The 18,628-nt window shown below is 40.5% G+C and overlaps 1 long non-coding RNA gene and 1 pseudogene across 1 annotated transcript in view; one reads left to right on the forward strand and one right to left on the reverse strand.

Annotated features, from left to right (window-relative positions):
• The window catches only part of LOC113612650 (uncharacterized), an 82,643-nt gene that overhangs the window by 3,921 nt on the left and 60,094 nt on the right, over positions 1 to 18,628 (forward strand). The gene's annotated exons all lie outside the window — the stretch shown is intronic.
• Positions 266 to 2,316, reverse strand: LOC113612649 (zinc finger protein 410-like; annotated as a pseudogene).

Genomic DNA, 18,628 nt, shown 5'->3' on the forward strand with positions numbered 1-18,628 from the left:
ACAGAGAGTCTCTTACTCAGGTTGCTAAAGGGAGAATGTCACAACAGAACTGACATCACTCCTTTCTACAAAGCAACAAGGCATCTTGAAAGCTCAACTTCTTGGTGAAGTTTTATGGTTGGTGGCAGGATTTAGTTCACGCACGTGAAAAGACAGCTCAGTCTGCGATGAAAACTCTTCAAAGGAAAACCTTCCCTCAACAGTCTTACTGAGAAACTTCAGCCAACACATAATCAGATTCACTTTTGGGATAAGCCTATCCCAAAATTTTGCAGTGGGAAGAGAGGTAGGTACAGTGACCCAGCCCACATTCACTGCTTCTTCCTTGACTGAATTAGATGGTAGTCGAAGAGAAGCTCTCCTACATTCATCTTCTAGGCCAGGAAAGATGAACAGAGGCAAAAGTGGGGTCTTGTCCTTCACAGATTAATTTTGGTTCTGGCAGACTGTGAGCCATAAGCGTCCTGTTCCCACTACATGCGCTCTGGGATCAGAGAAGTCAGCGCCCATGCTCATGTCTGTCTGTCAGTTAGATCTCCTTGGTTTAGTGACTCCTGTGGATCTATGGCAGTTGAGACAGAAACTTCACATGGGTGCCTCCATGACTGCATGGTCACCAAATGATGTGTCACATCAGGCACTGAAGACAGAGGACATGGGGATCCTTCAGTGAGCACCTCATCATCAACTCCTAGGATAGAATCGGTATTCGGTAGTTTCAAGGACTCTCCACCAAGGCTGGGCTGAGAATTCAGACACCAGGTTTTTACTGGTTACTGAAGGCTCTTCAAGCAAACTGCTGCCCATTAGTGGCTCATCAGTTTGTTCCTGCTCTTGACTCCCAGCTGCTCCCATCTGCAAGTGATGCTTTCTCACATGCACATTCCTGCTCCCACTCTGAGAGAAGGTCTTCCCACGGACTTGACACTGATGTGGCTTCTCTCCTGACTGAAACACCAGATGTTTTGGAAGACTAGAATACTCACCAAAGGAACTGCCGCATCCTTCGGCTTCACAAAGGAAAGGTTTCTCTCCTGTGTGGACGCGCAGGTGGTTCTTCAGGTTTCCAGCTGTAGTGAACTGCTTACCACAGTTAGACTCAGGACACATAAAGGGCTTCTCCCCATTGTGGGTCCTCATGTGCACCTTCAGCCTCTGCAGCACATAGAAGCTTTTCCCACAACCTGCTGCAGGGCAGATAAAGGAGCGTCATTTCGATCAGTTTTTTTTTTTTTTTGCGGTACGCGGGCCTCTCACTGTTGTGACCTCTCCTGTTGCGGAGCACAGGCTCCGGACATGCAGGCTCAGTGGCCATGGCTCATGGGCCCAGCCACTCCGCGGCATGTGGGATCTTCCCGGACCGGGGCACGAACCCGTGTCTCCTGCATCAGCAGGCGGACTCTCAACCACTGCGCCACCACGGAAGCCCTCAATCAGTTTTGAGGTGGTACTTAAAGTGAGCTGGCCACACAAATGTCTGGTCACAGCCTTCAACTGTACACTTAGCTTCTTCTCCATTTGAGGAAGGGGCCCAGAATCTTGGGGTTGCCCATCATCAGAACCAAGGAGGACATTTCTCCATTGCTGCTGGTTTGCGCGTTCTTTGCCAGTTGTGCACGAGTAGCAGCAATCAAACTGTCATGGGCCAACTCCTGAACCCGGAGGATCCATGGAATGCTACTGTCTGTGCTCTCACTGGAGAAGAAATCATTCCCTGAATCCTTTGCCTCATCTTGTACAAACACGAAGTGTTCAGCTGAAGGAGCCCAGACTCTTGGTAGGTTAAGAAGAATAAAAGAAGTGCTATCACTTGGCTATAGATCTTGCAACAAGCTAAGAGACTCTGGAGTGGACAAAGACTCCGGAGGCTTCTGTACAATCTGAGCCCTCTTCTCTTCTCTGTCTGGACCCACATTCACCTGAAGGCTTCTCAACACAGCTCAGTAAGGAACCTCCTTGGAGGAGTTAGTATATTTAGAGTATTATCTGGAAACATTAGCCGACTTCATTATGAGGCCTCAGTCACTGGAAGGAGGGACAAGCAAGTAATGTCTTTAGCTTCTGATTCTACTAGTCCCTGTCCCAGTGGGATGGACGTATTCTGAACAAACTGTAACAGGAGCTCTGGTTTGAATTCTAACTCATCTGATAACATTGATTCAGCTTCCAAATCCTGTAGCTATTCAGGGGACAGGTTAAAATTTTAATTCAGAGTCAATGAAACCTTCCTGTTATGCTCATATTCCTCTAGGAAGTGCTATGCTTTTCCTGTAAGATGCTGTGCTGAGTGGGTAATCAATTTAGCCTTTCTGTCCCGGGCAGCCGTCCGTCCATCAGTCGGTCTATTGCTTTCTTTTTTTAAATCGTTCCAATAAAATTTTTTTTATAAATTCAGGCAAGGGGCCTACCAGCCTAGTTTGCCAATTCTTAGTCTTAGGGAGCCCTGCACTATCTTTTTTTTTTTTTTTAAACATCTTTATTGAAGTATAATTGCTTTACAATATTGTGTTAGTTTCTGCTGTATAACAAAGTGAATCAGCTATATGTACACATATATCTCCATATCCCCTCCCTCTTGTGTCTCCCTCCCACCCTCCCTAACCCACCCCTCTAAGTGGTCACAAAGCACCGAGCTGATCTCCCTGTGCTATGCAGCTGCTTCTCAATAGCTATCTATTTTACATTTGGTAGTGTATATATGTCCATGCCACTCTCCCACTTTGTCCCATCTTACCCCTCCCCCTCCATGTCTCCTCAAGTCCATTCTCTATGGCTGCATCTTTATTCCTGTCCTGCCCCTAGGTTCATGAGAACCTTTTTTTTAGATTCCATATATATGTCTTAGCATATGTTATTTATTTTTCGCTTTCTGACTTACTTCACTTTGTATGACAGACTCTAGGTCCATCCACCTCACTACAAATAACTCAATTTCGTTTCTTTTTATGGTTGAGTAGTAGTCCGTTGTATATATGTATATATGTGCCACATCTTCTTTATCCATTCATCTGTCAATGGATAGTTAGGTTGCTTCCATGTCCTGGCTACTGTAAATAGTGATGCAATGGACATTGTGGTACATGATTCTTTTTGAATTATGGTTGTCTCAGGGTATATGCCCAATAGTGGGATTGCTGGGTCATATGGTAGTTCTATTTTTAGTTTTTTAAGGAACCTCCATACAGTTCTCCATAGTGGCTGTATCAATTTACATTCCCACCAACAGTGCAAGAGGGTTCCCTTTTCTCCAAACCCTTTCCAGCATTTATTGTTTATAGATTTTTTGATGATGGCCATTCTGACCAGTGTGAGGTGATACCTCATTGTAGCTTTGACATGCATTTCTCTAATGATTAGTGTTGTTGAGCATCCTTTCATGTGTTTGTTGGCAATCTGTATATCTTCTTTGGAGAAATGTCTATGTAGGTCTTCTGCCCATTTTTGGATTGGGTTGTTTGTTTTTTTGATTGAGCTACATGAGTTGCTTGTAAATTTTGGAGATTAATCCTTTGTCAGTTGCTTCGTTTGCAAATATTTTCTCCCATTCTGAGGGTTATCTTTTCGTCTTGCTCACAGTTTACTTTGCTGTGCAAAAGCTTTTAAATTTCATTAGGGGGCTTCCCTGGTGGCGCAGTGGTTGAGAGACTGCCTGCCAATGCAGGGGACACGGGTTCGTGCCCTGGTCCGGGAAGATCCCACATGCCGTGGAGCGGCAGGACCCGTGAGCCATGGCCTCTGAGCCTGCGCGTCCGGAGCCTGTGCTCCGCAACAGGAGAGGCCACAACAGTGAGAGGCCCACGTACCACAAAAAAAAAAAAAAAAAAAAAAAAAAAATTTCATTAGGTAACATTTGTTTATTTTTGTTTTTATTTCCATTTCTCTAGGAGGTGGGTCAAAAAGGATCTTGCTGTGATTTATATCATAGAGTGTTCTGCTTATGTTTTCCTCTAAGAGTTTGATAGTGTCTGGCCTTACATTTAGGTCTTTAGTCCATTTTGAGTTTATTTTTGTGTATGGTGTTACAGAGATTTCTAATTTCATTCTTTTACATGTAGCTGTCCAGTTTTCACACCACCACTTATTGAAGAGGCTGTCTTTTCTCCATTGTATAGTCTTGCCTCCTTTATCAAAGATAAGGTGACCATATGTGTGTGGGTCTATCTCTGGGCTTTCTATCCTGTTCCATTGATCTATCTTTCTGTTTTTGTGCCAGTACCATACTGTCTTGATTACTGTAGCTTTGTAGTGTAGTCTGAAGTCTGGGAGCCTGATTCCTCCAGCTCTGTTTTTCTTTCTCAAGATTGCTTTGAGTATTCGGGGGATTTTGTGTTTCCATACAAATTGTGAAATTTGTTGTTCTAGTTCTGTGAAAAATGCCATTGGTAGTTTGATAGGGATTGCACTGAATCTGTAGATTGCTTTGGGTAGTCATTTTCACAATGTTGATTCTTCTAATCCAAGAACATGGTATATCTCTCCATCTGTTTTTATCATCTTTCATTTCTTTCATCAGTGTCTTACAGTCTTCTGCATACACGTCTTTTGTCTCCTTAGGTATGTTTATTCCTAGGTATTTTATACTTTTTGTTGCAATGGTAAATGGGAATGTTTCCTTAATTTCTCTTTCAGATTTTTCATCATTGGTGTATATGAATGCAAGAGATTTCTGTGCATTAATTTTGTATCCTGCTACTTTACCAAATTCATTGATTAGCTCTAGTAGTTTTCTGGTAGCATCTTTAGGATTCTCTAGATTTAGTATCATGTCATCTGCAAACAGTGACAGCTTTACTTCTTCTTTTCCGATTTGTATTCCTTTTATTTCTTTTTCTTCTCTGATTGCTATGGCTAAAACTTCCAAAACTATGTTGAATAATAGTGGTGAGAGTGGACAACCTTGTCTTTTTCCTGATCTTAGAGGAAATGGTTTCAGTTTTTCACCATTGAGAACGATGTTGGTTGTGGGTTTGTCATATATAGCCTTTATTATGTTGAGGTAAGTTCCCTCTATGCCTATTTTCTGGAGGGTTTTTATCATAAATGGGTGTTGAATTTTGTCAAAAGCTTTTTCTGCATCTACTGAGATGATCATATGGTTTTTCTCCTTCAATTTGTTAATATGGTTTATCACATTGATTGATTTGCATATATTGAAGAATCCTTACATTCCTGGGATAAACGGCACTTGATCGTTGTGTATGATCCTTTTAGCTGTTGGATTCTGTTTGCTAGTATTTTGTTGAGGATTTTTGCATCTATTTTCATCAGTGATATTGGCCTGTAGTTTTCTTTTTTTGTGACATCTTTGTCTGGTTTTGGTATCAGGGTGATGGTGGCCTCGTAGAATGAGTTTGGGAGTGTTCCTCCCTCTGCTATATTTTGGAAGAGTTTGAGAAGGGTAGGTGTTAGCTCTTCTCTAAATGTTTTTTAGAGAAGAATTCGCCTATGAAGCCATCTGGTCCTGGGCTTTTGTTTGTTGGAAGATTTTTAATCACACTTTCAATTTCAGTGCTTGTGATTGGTCTGTTTATATTTTCTATTTCTTCCTGGTTGAGTCTCGGAATGTTGTGCTTTTCTAAGAATTTGTCCATTTCTTCCAGATTGTCCATTTTATTGGCATAGAGTTGCTTGTAGTAATCTTTCATGATCCTTTGTATTTCTGCAGTGTCAGTTGTTACTTCTCCTTTTTCATTTCAAATTCTGTTGATTTGAGTCTTCTCCCTTTCTTTCTTGATGAGTCTGGCTAGTGCTTTATCAACGTTGTTTATCTTCTGAAAGAACCAGCCTTTAGTTTTATTGATCTTAGCTATTGTTTCCTTCATTTCTTTTTCATTTATTTCTGATCTGATCTTTATGATTTCTTTCCTTCTGCTAACTTTGGGGTTTTATTGTTCTTCTTTGCCTAATTGCTATAGGTGTAAGGTTTGGTTGTTTATTTGAGATTTTCCTTCTTTCTTGGGGTAAGATTGTATTGTTATAAACTTCCCTCTTAGAACTGCTTTTGCTGCATCCCATAGGTTTTGGGTCATCGTGTTTTCATCGTCATTTGTTTCTAGGTATTTTTTGATTTCCTCTTTTATTTCTTCAGTGATTTCTTGGTTATTTAGTAACGTATTGTTTAGCCTCCATGTGTTTGTATTTTTTACAGCTTTTTTCCCTGTAATTGATATCTAGTCTTATAGTGTTGTGGTCAGAAAAGATAATTAATACTTGATTTCAATTTTCTTAAATTTACCAAGGCTTGATTTGTGACCCAAGATATAATCTATCCTGGAGAATGTTCCATGAGCACTTGAGAAAAATGTGTATTCTGTTGTTTTGGGATGGAATGTCCTATAAATATCAATTAAGTCCATCTTGTTTAATGTGTCATTTAAAGCTTGTGTTTCCTTATTTATTTTCATTTTGGATGATCTGTCCATTGGTGAAAGTGGGGTATTAAAGTCCCCTACTATGATTGTGTTACTGTCAATTTCCCCTTTTAGCTAACAGCCATAAGGCAAATGACTGTTAGCATTTGCCTTAGGTACTGAGGTGCTCCTATGTTGGGTGTATATATATTTACCATTGTTATATCTTCTTCTTGGATTGATCCCTTGATCATTATGTAGTGTCCTTCTTTGTGTCTTGTAATAGTCTTTATTTTAAAGTCTATTTATCTGATATGAGAACTGCTACTCCAGCTTTCTTTTGTTTTTCATTTGCATGGAATATCTTTTTCCATTCCCTCACTTTCAGTCTGTGTGTGTCCCTAGGTCTGAAGTGGGTCTTTTGTAGACAGCATATATACAGGTCTTGTTTTTGTATCCATTCACCCAGACTATGTCTTTTGGTTGGAGTATTTAATCCATTTACATTTAAAGTAATTGTTGATATGTCTGTTCCTATTACCATTTTCTTAATTGTTTTGGATTTGTTTTTGTAGGTCTTTTCCTTCTCTTGTGTTTCCTGCCTAGAGGAGTTCCATTCGCATTTGTTGTAAAGCTGGTTTGGTGTTGCTGAATTCTCTTAATTTTTGCTTGTTTGTAAAGGTTTTAATTTCTCTGTCGAATTTAAATGAGATCCTTGCTGGGTAGAGTAGTCTTGGTTGTAGGTTTTTCCCTTTCATCACTTTAAACATGTCCTGCCACTCCCTTCTGGCTTGCAGAGTTTCTGCTGAAAGATCAGCTGTTAACCTTATGGGGATTCCCTTTTATGTTATTTGTTGCTTTTCCCTTGCTGCTTTTAATGTTTTTTCTCTGTATTTAATTTTTGATAGTTTGATTAATATGTGTCTTGGCATGTTTCTTCTTGGGTTTATCCTGTATGGGACTCTCTGCACTTCCTGGACTTGATTATTTCCTTTCCCATGTTAGGGAAGTTTTCCACTATAATCTCTTCAAATATTTTCTCAGACCCTTTCTTTTTCTCTTCTTCTGGGACCCCTGTAATTCAAATGTTGGTGCATTTACTGTTGTCCCAGAGGTCTCTGAGACTGTCCTCAATTCTTTTCATTCCTTTTTCTTTATTCTGCTCTGAGGTAGTTATTTCCACTATTTTATCTTCCAGCTCACTTATTCTTTCTTCTGCCTCATTTGCTCTGCTATTGATTCCTTCTAGAGAATTTTAAATTTCATTTATTGTGTTGTTTATCATTGTTTGTTTGCTCTTTAGTTCTTCTAAGTCCTTGTGAAATGTTTCTTGTATTTTGTCCATTCTATTTCCAAGATTTTGGATCATCTTTACTATCATTACTCTGAATTCTTTTTCAGGTAGACTGCCTATTTCCTCTTCATTTGTTATGTCTGGTGGGTTTTTACCTTGCTCCTTCATCTGCTGTGTATTTCTGCATCTTCTCATTTTGCTTAACTTACTCTGTTTGGGATCTCCTTTTCACAGGCTGCAGGTTCATAGTTCCCATTGTTTTTGGTGTCTGCCCCCAGTTGGTATGGTTGGTTCAGTGGCTTGTGTAGGCTTCCTGGTGGAGGGGACTGGTGCCTGTGTTCTGGTGGGTGGGGCTGAATCTTGTCTTTCTGGTGGGCAGGCTGCATCCCATGGTGTGTTTTGGGGTGTCTGTGAACTTAGTATGATTGTAGGCAGCCTCTCTGCTAAGGTGGGGTTGTGTTCCTGTCTTGGTAGTTATTTGGCCTGGGGCATCCAGCACTGGAGCTTGCTGGCCATTGGGTGGAGCTGGGTCTTAACTTGAGATGGAGATCTCTGGGACAGCTCTCGCCGACTGATATTATGTGGAACTGGGAGGTCTCTGGTGGTCCAATGTCCTGAACTCGGCTCTCCTACCTCAGAGGCTCAGACCTGACACCATTCCGGAACACCAAGACCCTGTCAGCCACACAGCTTGTAGCTTTCAAGCCTTTTCTTCAAGGCTCTGTCCTGAGGGTGCCAGGTGGGGACGGTCCAGGCCTCCCCGTTTTCCCATGGATGCTCTTGGAGGTGATGTATGGCTGCCCTAGAATCCCTGAGCTTTATTTTCTTCTCTGATGTGGTTAAATTACTGAACCCACTTCACGGTATCCACAGCAGGAGCACCACCTGGGAAGTGGGTGTGCTCAGACTACCAGTTGTTTCATCACTTCTGGTCTGATTGCTTTTAGATTAAAGGAACAAAATACCCAGAGTTCAAATTTCCAAAGCAATTATCAAACAACTTTGGGCAAGGTATAAATTCATGCTAGGATTTTTCATCCAAAAATCCACTGATTTTTTAATGAAATCTTTCATCTTTTAAAGTGTCATAAAATGAAGATTTTGGAGAGTTTTGAGTAAGGAATGATGATGTTACTTTTGTTGCAGGGCTGAACAAATATTGGAGACGCTTTTCATTTTTTGATGGAAAAGTTTTAAAAATTTAGGTATATTTTTCATTGCAATTATGGGGTTAATGTCAAAAAATTTTTTCACTTGAATATTTGTATTTGTAAGAGATTCGATATTTGAGGGAGATTAGATACTGTGAAGGAAAATGCTAATAATGAGTATGTAAATCTCCCCAGTTCTACCATTTACTAGGAGTCAGTGGGTTAAATTCTGGGTTACCATGAATGGTAAGGTCCTTTTTGGCCTCAAACTCTGCTCTTTTCTCCTTCTTCATCCATCTTTCTATTGCCAGTGGTGGGAAATTATTTTATCTCTTGGGAGTTATATTGAAAAAGTAATATATTAGTTAGGGAGCAGATTAGGTTGCTGTAAAAAGAGGACCCCAAGTATAGTAGCTTAAGCAAGACAGACTGTGTCTTTCTCGCATGGAATTCTGGGGAGGCATTCTAGTGACAGTATGACTGCTCCATAGTGTCAGGAGCCCTATCTTGTTATTCGGACAAGATCAACACTCAGGTTCTATCTCTCATTTGAAAATGCTGTTTCAGCTACAACCAGTGATCAATTTGTTGTAACACTAATGAAGATTCAACTTCACGATCCTTTACTTGCATGGGTCTTTTCTACACGTCATGTAATGTTGGAGGAGCTGCAGGCTTTTCTGAGATACGACTGTAGGGGTACTTTTAGTGCCATAGACCCTTTTGGCCCTTTGGTGAAGTCTATAGACCCCTTCTCAGAATAATATATTTTTAAAAATATTTATTTATTTATTTGGCTGCACCGGGTCTTAGTTGCAGCACGCGGGATCTTCTTTGCAACCTGCAGGACCTTTAGTTGCGGCATACGGGATCTAGCTCCCTGACTAGGGAGCTATTTGCTCCCATATAATGCAAGAGATTTCCTGACTTTCTTTCAACTCTGAGACCACGTTTTCCCTCTGAATTTTCATGTGGATCTGGGGGGTTTTGTTCTCCATTTTCTCTTCTTTATCTTGAGGAAATGTGGCCTGTAGTGTGACTGTGTGTGGCAGGAGGTGGTGTCTGTGTTATAGCACGTAGGTTTTGCTGAGAACCAAGTTTCACTCCACCTCTTTTGGATATGTGTACCGTTCCAATGGGGCAGACTATGTACAGCACTGAAGGCTTCATTTGTTAACTGGCTAAAGAAAACCAGCCTCGCTATTCACTTTCCTTGTTTTATCCTCTTCTTTTCCAGTTTCCATAGCTCCTTACTGAAAAGAATGATTATAAAAAAAGAAGAGGAAGACAAGGATGGTTGCTCAGTTTGCTTTCCTCTGGACTTGAGATAAGTGAGAATTCTCAGGATTCATTAAAATGTCTGGATGGTGGAGGTGGTGTTAGGAGGTGATCCAGTTGCTCCTTTGCTCAGCTCCTGAATCTCCTGTTTCTTTCTTTGGACACCTGTTACTGAGGTCTGTAGCATTAGCTTAAACACCTTTTTTAGTTTGGTGGTTGCTAGTAAGTTTTTTGATCATTCTGTTAGGTGAAGTAAGATAGAATTTCTTTGAAGAAGTTTCAGTCTCCCATCTTATCCCAGGAGTCTGAGCCTCAGTTTTCTGAGTAATAAAATGGACCTATGTATATCTAATTCAAAGAGTTGCTATGATGATAAGAATGTCTAGTACAGTATTTAGCCTGAAGAATGTAGGTGGTAGTAGATGGAATGCATTTAATTTAAATAAAATGAATTATTTGTCAAGTATACCCATAAAGCTGGAAAAAATAAATAAAATGAATAACTATAGTGTATCTTTATATATATTATAAAATATGAAATATATACATTATTTATAAATCTCCTCCTCAAGATATGTTCAAATTTCTAATACTTAAAAATACTACTTTTTAATACTATTTTAAAAGTAATATTTTTATTACTAACAAAGAACACATGATCAATTCAAACATTCAAAGTAAGTGTCATGCTTAGGCCATTAATTTAAGATTGACCTCTAATTTATTTCCTAAATTGTCATCTTTTTAAGTGAGTTGGGAGAATCAGGAGAAATCACAGTCATCTAGGAAACATGTCAATACATTTGCAACCAATTCTTGATTATCCACATGGGGATTTTCTGCATGTTCAATTATCAGTTCCTTCCAGATGATGTCTAGAAAACAAGAAAAGATCATGCTTTAGTATTATGCAGATTAATGGGTTTTTCTTCATATTAGTGAAATTTAGGCCAGATGGTGATTCCCAAGCAAACCCTCCTACTTAGGAGAGTCTCAAACAGACGATCTCTTTCCATACTAACCCCATGTTAGAAATCTGTGCTGTCTCTTCCACGCACCTTTTGGAAGAATGACACATTTGTGTTTATTAAATGGAACGTTAAAGGAGATAGGGAAAGCCTTATAGAACTACTTGGTCAAAGAATCAAATACATGTGTTTGATAAAAATAAAAAATATAAATTTAAAGAGTCACAGGTGAACTTTTCCCTCCATGCTTTCTTTCTCCCTTGTTTTTCCCTTGTATGATTGTAAATTCCTTTGGAGGGAGGAATTCAGTCTTATGCATCTTTTTATTCTTCTTTCTGCTCCATCACCTAGCACAGTGACTAACATTTAGTAGATGTGTAAATATTTTTTGAAGAAATAGACATGTGTATTTAATGTGTGAGCTGAATCAACACTCCAATCTGAATCGCAGACGTCCTTTATTGAGCTTGTCAGATCCAAAAACATATTTTTTTATTTTTCTGAGGAGCTATACACGTAATTAGAGGACTGTACTATGAGCCATTGTCTAGTACTACCAGAGAAATTGCTGTCACAACTGTTCTTGGAGACTAGACTATGTCTAACCTTCCTTACAATTAGGGTCAAGGGTATCATTTTGCCACATCCTACCAGGAAGACTAGATTCTGGAAGCCATTTGGAGAGGACATTGTGGAGGCAGTCGCCATATCTTCCCCAGGTATTGATAGTATTCATAGTATGATTATTAGAGATTCCTCATATTTCATAGCTATGCCCTGACGATAGCCTTTTGTCAAAAAGTAAATGACTCTTTTTGTTATTGGGGTGTGTGTGGGTGTGTATTAAACAATACATTTGACCAATGACTTTACAGGTAAATAGTCAAGAAAATGTTATGACTCATACTTCCTTGGGCGTTCCCTGTTTTGGTTGATGGGTGGCTTACCTAAGTCAAGGCTATTGCATTCTCCAAAATTAACAGGTGTGTACCTACATACAGGTGTGTTTTAATATACCTCCTTTCACAATTGGTAGCATTATTTACTTAGAATCAAAGGGTATCTAAGTGCTGAAAAGGTTTTGACTTCCCAGTCTCCATACCTTTGCTTATCCTCATCCTTCTACAGTGAATGCCATCTGTTGGCTCCATGTATCTGTTGAGGTCATTTCTATCCTTTAAAGCCCATGTCAAATGCACTCATATCTCACAGAGTGCTTTTCATTATAGCACCATTTAGCTTAGCTTTTTTTTTTTTTTTTTTTGCGATACGCGGGCCTCTCTCTGTTGTAGCCTCTCCCGTTGCGGAGCACAGGCTCCGGACGCGCAGGCTCAGCGGCCATGGCTCACGGGCCCAGCCGCTCCGCGGCATGTGGGATCCTCCCGGACCGGGGCACAAACCCGTGTCCCCTGCATCGGCAGGCGGACTCTCAACCACTGCGCCACCAGGGAAGCCCCTTTATCTTAGCTTTTAAAATGAAAACTACATATATGCATCTCAAGCAAAGAAGATTCAAGAACAGCGATAGGAAGCCAACCAGGTACAGGGAGACCAGCATGAAGTACTTTGAAAAGACAAATCAGTAATAAGAATGTAATGATACCTGTGCTGGGAATATATCTTTAGAATTCAGCATCCCTACTTCATTTGTTATTATCTTTCATGTTCTAGTATTTTCCACTTATTAGGTAGGTTGGGGTGGGGATGTGGGCTGTATCTTGTGGTACCTTGCACATGAATCTTGAAAATTGTTATGGGCTCACACACTTAGGACATAAAAGAAAACCCGTCAGGTCAAGTGAAATGAGCTGGAAGATTTTTAATTAACTTTGAAATGATTGCCAGCCAGGCTGATACTATTTTTCTTCAGGTGACAGATCTCCCTCTCATTAGCTACATTAATTCATTAATTAATACAAGGAAATTTAGTGGGCACTTATTCTACACCAATAACTATGCTTGTTTCTGGACACTGTGTGAAGTGCTATATTACCTTTACTGACATGGGGACCTGTGGAAAGAATTATGGAACATACATAGCATTTAAATTTTTAAAAATTTTAAAGTCATGGTTTGGGACATTAAAACAAATATGAATACTTAATGCAGTCTCTCCATTTTTGTGACATAACTATAGTTTCATTAGGAACTTTTCTTTTGCTTTGTCAAAATAATTCTGAAATATCTTGCCAAGTTTACTGTTGCATGAGGGTGGTCTCTGTTCATAAAAGGGAGGGCATGCTTTTTTTCAGGGGACCCCTTTAAAAATAATTTTACTGCTTCTTTAAAAATTATGTAATAAATTGAAATTATTCTTATTTGTTCTGATTCACTTCTTCAATGAATTCAGTAAGATAATTCAAGCCCTTTTTACTCCCTTACCCTGACACTTTTAAAGTGACCTACCTATATTTTAATTACTTGTGGGGATTCCTGTCATGAAACAATTGTAGAATTTTATTTTTCACTCATAAAAAAGGTAGGTCTGTTGTCACTGGTAATAGTGACTATGGGGACAAATCTTATCTTTACATTAGCTTGAGTAAGGAGAGGCAAATTGACCTGCATGAAAACTTGCCTTTGAAGGAGAAAAATTAGGATGATAAAAGAAAGAATAAATAAATGTGACCAGTTGCCAAAAGGGAAGAGATAATCTTATTTGGGGTTATTGGAATTGTTACTAATGATGAGAAGTATTTTGCAAGTGTTACATATTATATGCAAACTGCATAAAATTTATACAAAATAATACACTTTCACATCTGTAGAAGATTATGTGGCAGCTTAAAATATGTCCACAAATTCTTTGACACTCCTCCCTTCAAAGAGTGGAGCCTAAATTCCCTCTCCTTGAGTGTGGGCTGTACTTAAAGATTCACTTCTAACAAATAGAATAAAGCAGAAGTGATAGCCCACAACTTAGGAGACAAAGTCATAAAAGGCACTGCAGCTTCCTCTTTGGTTTCTCCCTTGGACTGCTTTCTTTGGGGGGATTTGCTGGTTGCTAAATCTTTAGGACACCCATGCAGCCCTATGAAGAGACCCATGCAGTGAGGAAGTGAAGCCTCCTGCTAAGAGTAAGTGGAAACTGAGGATTCCTGTCAGCAGCTTGTCAGTGAGCCACCTTGGAAGTGGATCCTCCCACCCCAGATGATTGCAGTCCTGTCTGATATCTTAATTGCAACCACAGAAGAGGCTTTGAGCCAGAAACACTAAGTGAATCTGCTCCTAAAGTCCTGCCCCACAGAAACTGTGAGATAATAAATATTTATTATTATAAGCCACTTAATTTGGGGGAAGGGGCAATTTGTTACACAGCAATTGATAACTAATGCAAATTCCTATAGGAGGATTCTTTTTCAAGAAACGGAACTAATTCCAGCTGTTTTAAGCTAAAAGAGGTATAATATAAGTTGTTGAGAGGACTAGAGGAATGATATTTAGGCCATATTTGCAGAATAATACCACTATTTTCACCTATAAGGGGAGCTGCTACCATTGCCACTATTAGGAAAGTGAAAAATTGAGAAGCTCGCCCTGAAACTGCTGACTTCAGTGAGCTCTGCTGAATGAATCAGGAAGCCTCTGCCACTATTGCCACTGCTACAATACCCACAAAGTTTCCTACATGGATAGGGGAATGTGACTGCAGAAAAATGAACAAACAAACATTATGTATATCCATAGCATCAACCAAAGTATCAAAAAAAAACCCAACAAGTCTCTGCTACGCTTTTGCCTTCCAAGTCACATGAAAATATATCTGGTTGGCAAAAATATAACACAAAACAAGAACCAAAGAAAAACGCGTCTTCAGGATCCCAGCTGTTAGGGAATCTGAGAAATGTTGTTTTTAGGTTTCTAGCCTCTGCAGTACAGGAAGGCATACTTATTGGGTGCCGGATTTTTTGTATTTCTAGAAATATTCCTGAGCTTTGTTCTTCAACATAGGTAAGTTACTTAACACATTTAGATTCTTTAGAGTCTTGCTTTTAGGATTTGTTAAGCTAGGGTCAGTCTAGGGCTAATTATTTCCCACTATTGAGGCAAGAACCTTCACAGTATTCTACCCAATGCCCTGTGGATTATGAGGTTTTCCAGTCTGGTTGGTGAGCACTGTTTCAAACCCTATGCAGGCACTAGGCACTCCTTTCTCTTGCCTAAGGCATTTTCCTCACACACATGAGATGTGCTGAATACTAAAGGAGTAGCCTCTGTAGATCTCTGGGGTTCTTTTATATGTGCAGCTCTCTCCTATCTGGTATTCTGTCATGTGAACTCTGTCACCTTAGTCTCCCTGAGCCCTCAGTTCCTTCTTCTTAACTCAGAGACTCCATCCAACTCTACCTGGGTTTCTCCTCCCTGCACCACAGCCTAGAAACTCTCTCAAGCCAGTAAGCTAGGGCAATCATAGGGTTTACCTCATGTGTTTCTTGTTTCTCAGCGATCACTATCCTTTATTGCCTCATGTCCAGTGTCTTCAAGACTGTTTTTTCAAACACCGTGTCCTTTTGTTGTTGTTACAGATGTGAGCGTAAGTAGGGTCCCTATTATTCCATCTTGGCCTCTTATTGATTTTTTGATCAGAGTATATATCCCACCCTGTAGGAAAGCATTCCAACCTAATTCAGTGTTATTTCCCAGGTGACACCATAAGCAAGTCTTCAATAAGTCATTCTATTGTTCTATAAGACTGATTGCTTCTGGGTGATGGGATACATGGTAAGATCAGTGATTGCCATAGGTATCGATTTATCACATACCTTATTTTTCTGCACATTTTAGTTCTTTGGTCAGTAGTTTCGTGAACAAGACATTTAGTTAGTGTGGTAGAAATATGACAGGGAGGAAAGATAATCTGTATCCGGAATACATCTCCATTCCATTAGGACAGTCTCTGCTTCCCTATGATGGAAGGTTTCCCATGTAGTCAGCTTGCCTCCAGGTACTAGTTTATGGTACTACGTTGTGGGTTCATTGCTGGGTTTTGCCATTGGCAATGCTTAGCAGTGGGTACCAAGCAGATCAACATTGGTGAGACAAAGTTCACCCCTCCCAGCTTGGCTACCTGTTCATAAGCCCATTGGACAAGTACAGGTTGGCTGGAGAAAAAATCTGACTAATATCCCCAAACAGTTGTACCTGTCCACCAGATTTTTGAGAGCCTCATCTTCAGTGGTTGACTTTTGGCTAGCCTTCATAAGGGCACATATAATTTTACACTTTGGGCCAAGTCTGAGAGGTTATCTATCTGTTATCTATTGCCATGTAACAAATCATCCCAAACTTAATGGCTGAAGACATTTTTTTGCTCATGAATCTGCTATTTAGGCAGGTCTCACAGGAATAGCACATCTCTTTTCTACTTAGTGTCACTTGCAGTGACTTGAGGGCTGGGAGTAGGATTAATCCAAAGGCCTGCTCACTCACATACCTGGAGGTTGATGCTGCTGTAGGCTGGGTCTTCAGCTGGGGCTGAGACTGGAACATCTGTCTACATGTGGCTTTTCCATTTGGCTGCTTGGCTTCCTCACAGCATGGTCACTGAGTTGCAAAGGTGAGCATCCCAAGAGGACTAGAAGCAAGCTGTATTGCCTTTTATGATAGGCTTAGAAGTCATATGACATTGCTTCTGCCATGACCTGCCCAGACTCAGAGAAAGGAAACATAGACCTCATCTCTCTATGGAGGGGTGTCAATGTCACACTGTAAGGAGCACATGTAATATGGGACACATTGGCATGGCCATCTTTGGAAAATAAAATTCTACCCCACCATCACGTACCTCTTCCCCAGAATTCCTCATCTCTAATTTTTCATTCTTGTTCCTTCCAAGACCCTAACCATCTAGGCAAATTCATAACCCTTGCCCGTTAATTGATATTGATTTGTACTTTGGGGCATCTCCATTTCCAAGCAGAGGATAAACACATGTACTTCTCAAAGTTCTCTGCACTGAAAGAATGTATCTGCCTCACTACCCTTCATAGTTCACCTGCATGGCACTGTGATGCTGAGACATTCCACTTACAGAAGGTGCCAACAGAGTATGCAGAATAATTTTAAAAACCTTGCTTTAAATTTGTTATTCCTCAGGCAATTGTCATAACTGATTAGATGAGAAGGATGTGGCAGTGCATCAAGACTAGGAATATTAAGAATGTAAACCATATGTTTGTGAAAAATGCTGGTGTCTTCAGGACCTGCTTGGGCCTAATCTTTTTCCTAGAGGATGGAGTGCAGCTGCATACAAATTTAGGGTTTGCTGGATCAGGAGACACCTCAGCTCATGACAGGAACGTCAGGTTGCATAGTCCCTTGAAATCCAGTGGTTAGATAGTGTGGTAGGCTAAATAATGGTCCCTCAATACATCCACCTCCTAATCTCTGGAACCTGGGCATGTTACCTTCTGTGGCAAAAGGGACTTTGTGTATGCGGTTAAGAATCTTGAGATGGGGAGATTACCCTAGTTTATGTGAATGGACCCAGTGTAATCACAACATTTTTTATAAGAAGAATGTAAGAGGAGTCAGAGTCAGAGGAAAGGACAGTGGGATGATGGAAGCAGAGACTGGAGTGATGCTCTTTGAAGAAGGACAAAGGGGCCAGAAACCTAGGGCCCGAAACCAACTGCCACAGCCACCAGAAGCCAAGAAAAAAGCAAGGGAATGGATTCTCCTCTCAGAGCTTCCAGGAGGAACCAGTCCTTCTGCCACTACTTTGACTTTAGCCCAGGGAAATTGATTTCAGACTTCTGACCTCCAGAGCCGTAAGAGAATAAATTTTCACTGTTTTAAGCCGTTGTATTAGTTTCCCGTGGCTACTCTAACGAATTACCACAAACTTGGTGGCTTACAACATCACAGATTTATTCTCTCACAGCTCTGGAGGCCAGAAGTCTCCAGTCAGTATCACTGGGCTACGATCAAGGTGTTGGCGGGGCCACCCGCCCTCTGGAGGCTATAGGGGGTATCCATCCCTCGCCTCTTCTGCTTCGGGGGCTGCGGGCATTTTTGAAGCGGGTGGTCTCATCACTCCAATCTCTGCTTTCATCTTCACGTTGTCTTCTCCTCTGTGGGTGTCATCTCCTCTTTATCAAATCTCCCTCTACCTCTGTCTCCTGAGGACATGTGTGAGTGCATTTAGGGCCCACCCAGATAATCCAGGATAATCAACCCATCTCGAGATCTTTAACTTCATCACATGTGCAAAGACCCTCTTTCCTTATAAGGTAACATTCACAGATTCCAGAATTAGGACTTGCTCTTTGGGTGGCCACGACTGCCCCTACTATAACCACTACATTTGTGTTAATTTGTTACAGTGGCAACTAATACAGGTAGGTATTAAGTCTCTACTAGGGCACAAGCAAGCCAAAAGCTGTTTCTCAGAAGGAAAATTGTTAGTTTTCAGGAGGGCATGGCTTTCCTATGAAACTCTGGGAGCCTGGGCAGTAATTCTTGGAATGCAGCTTTTCAGATCTGCCACAGACATTTCAAACTCTATTGGATATGTTTTTGGAAGGGACTCATGTTAGCCTAGACCAGCTGGAGAGCTACTCTTTCTCTCTGCTCCATTCAAAGCAG

Source organism: Aethalodelphis obliquidens, unplaced genomic scaffold (assembly GCF_003676395.1).
Source record: "Aethalodelphis obliquidens isolate GAN/ISIS:26980383/991018 unplaced genomic scaffold, ASM367639v1 scaffold80, whole genome shotgun sequence".
NCBI lineage: Eukaryota > Metazoa > Chordata > Mammalia > Artiodactyla > Delphinidae > Aethalodelphis > Aethalodelphis obliquidens.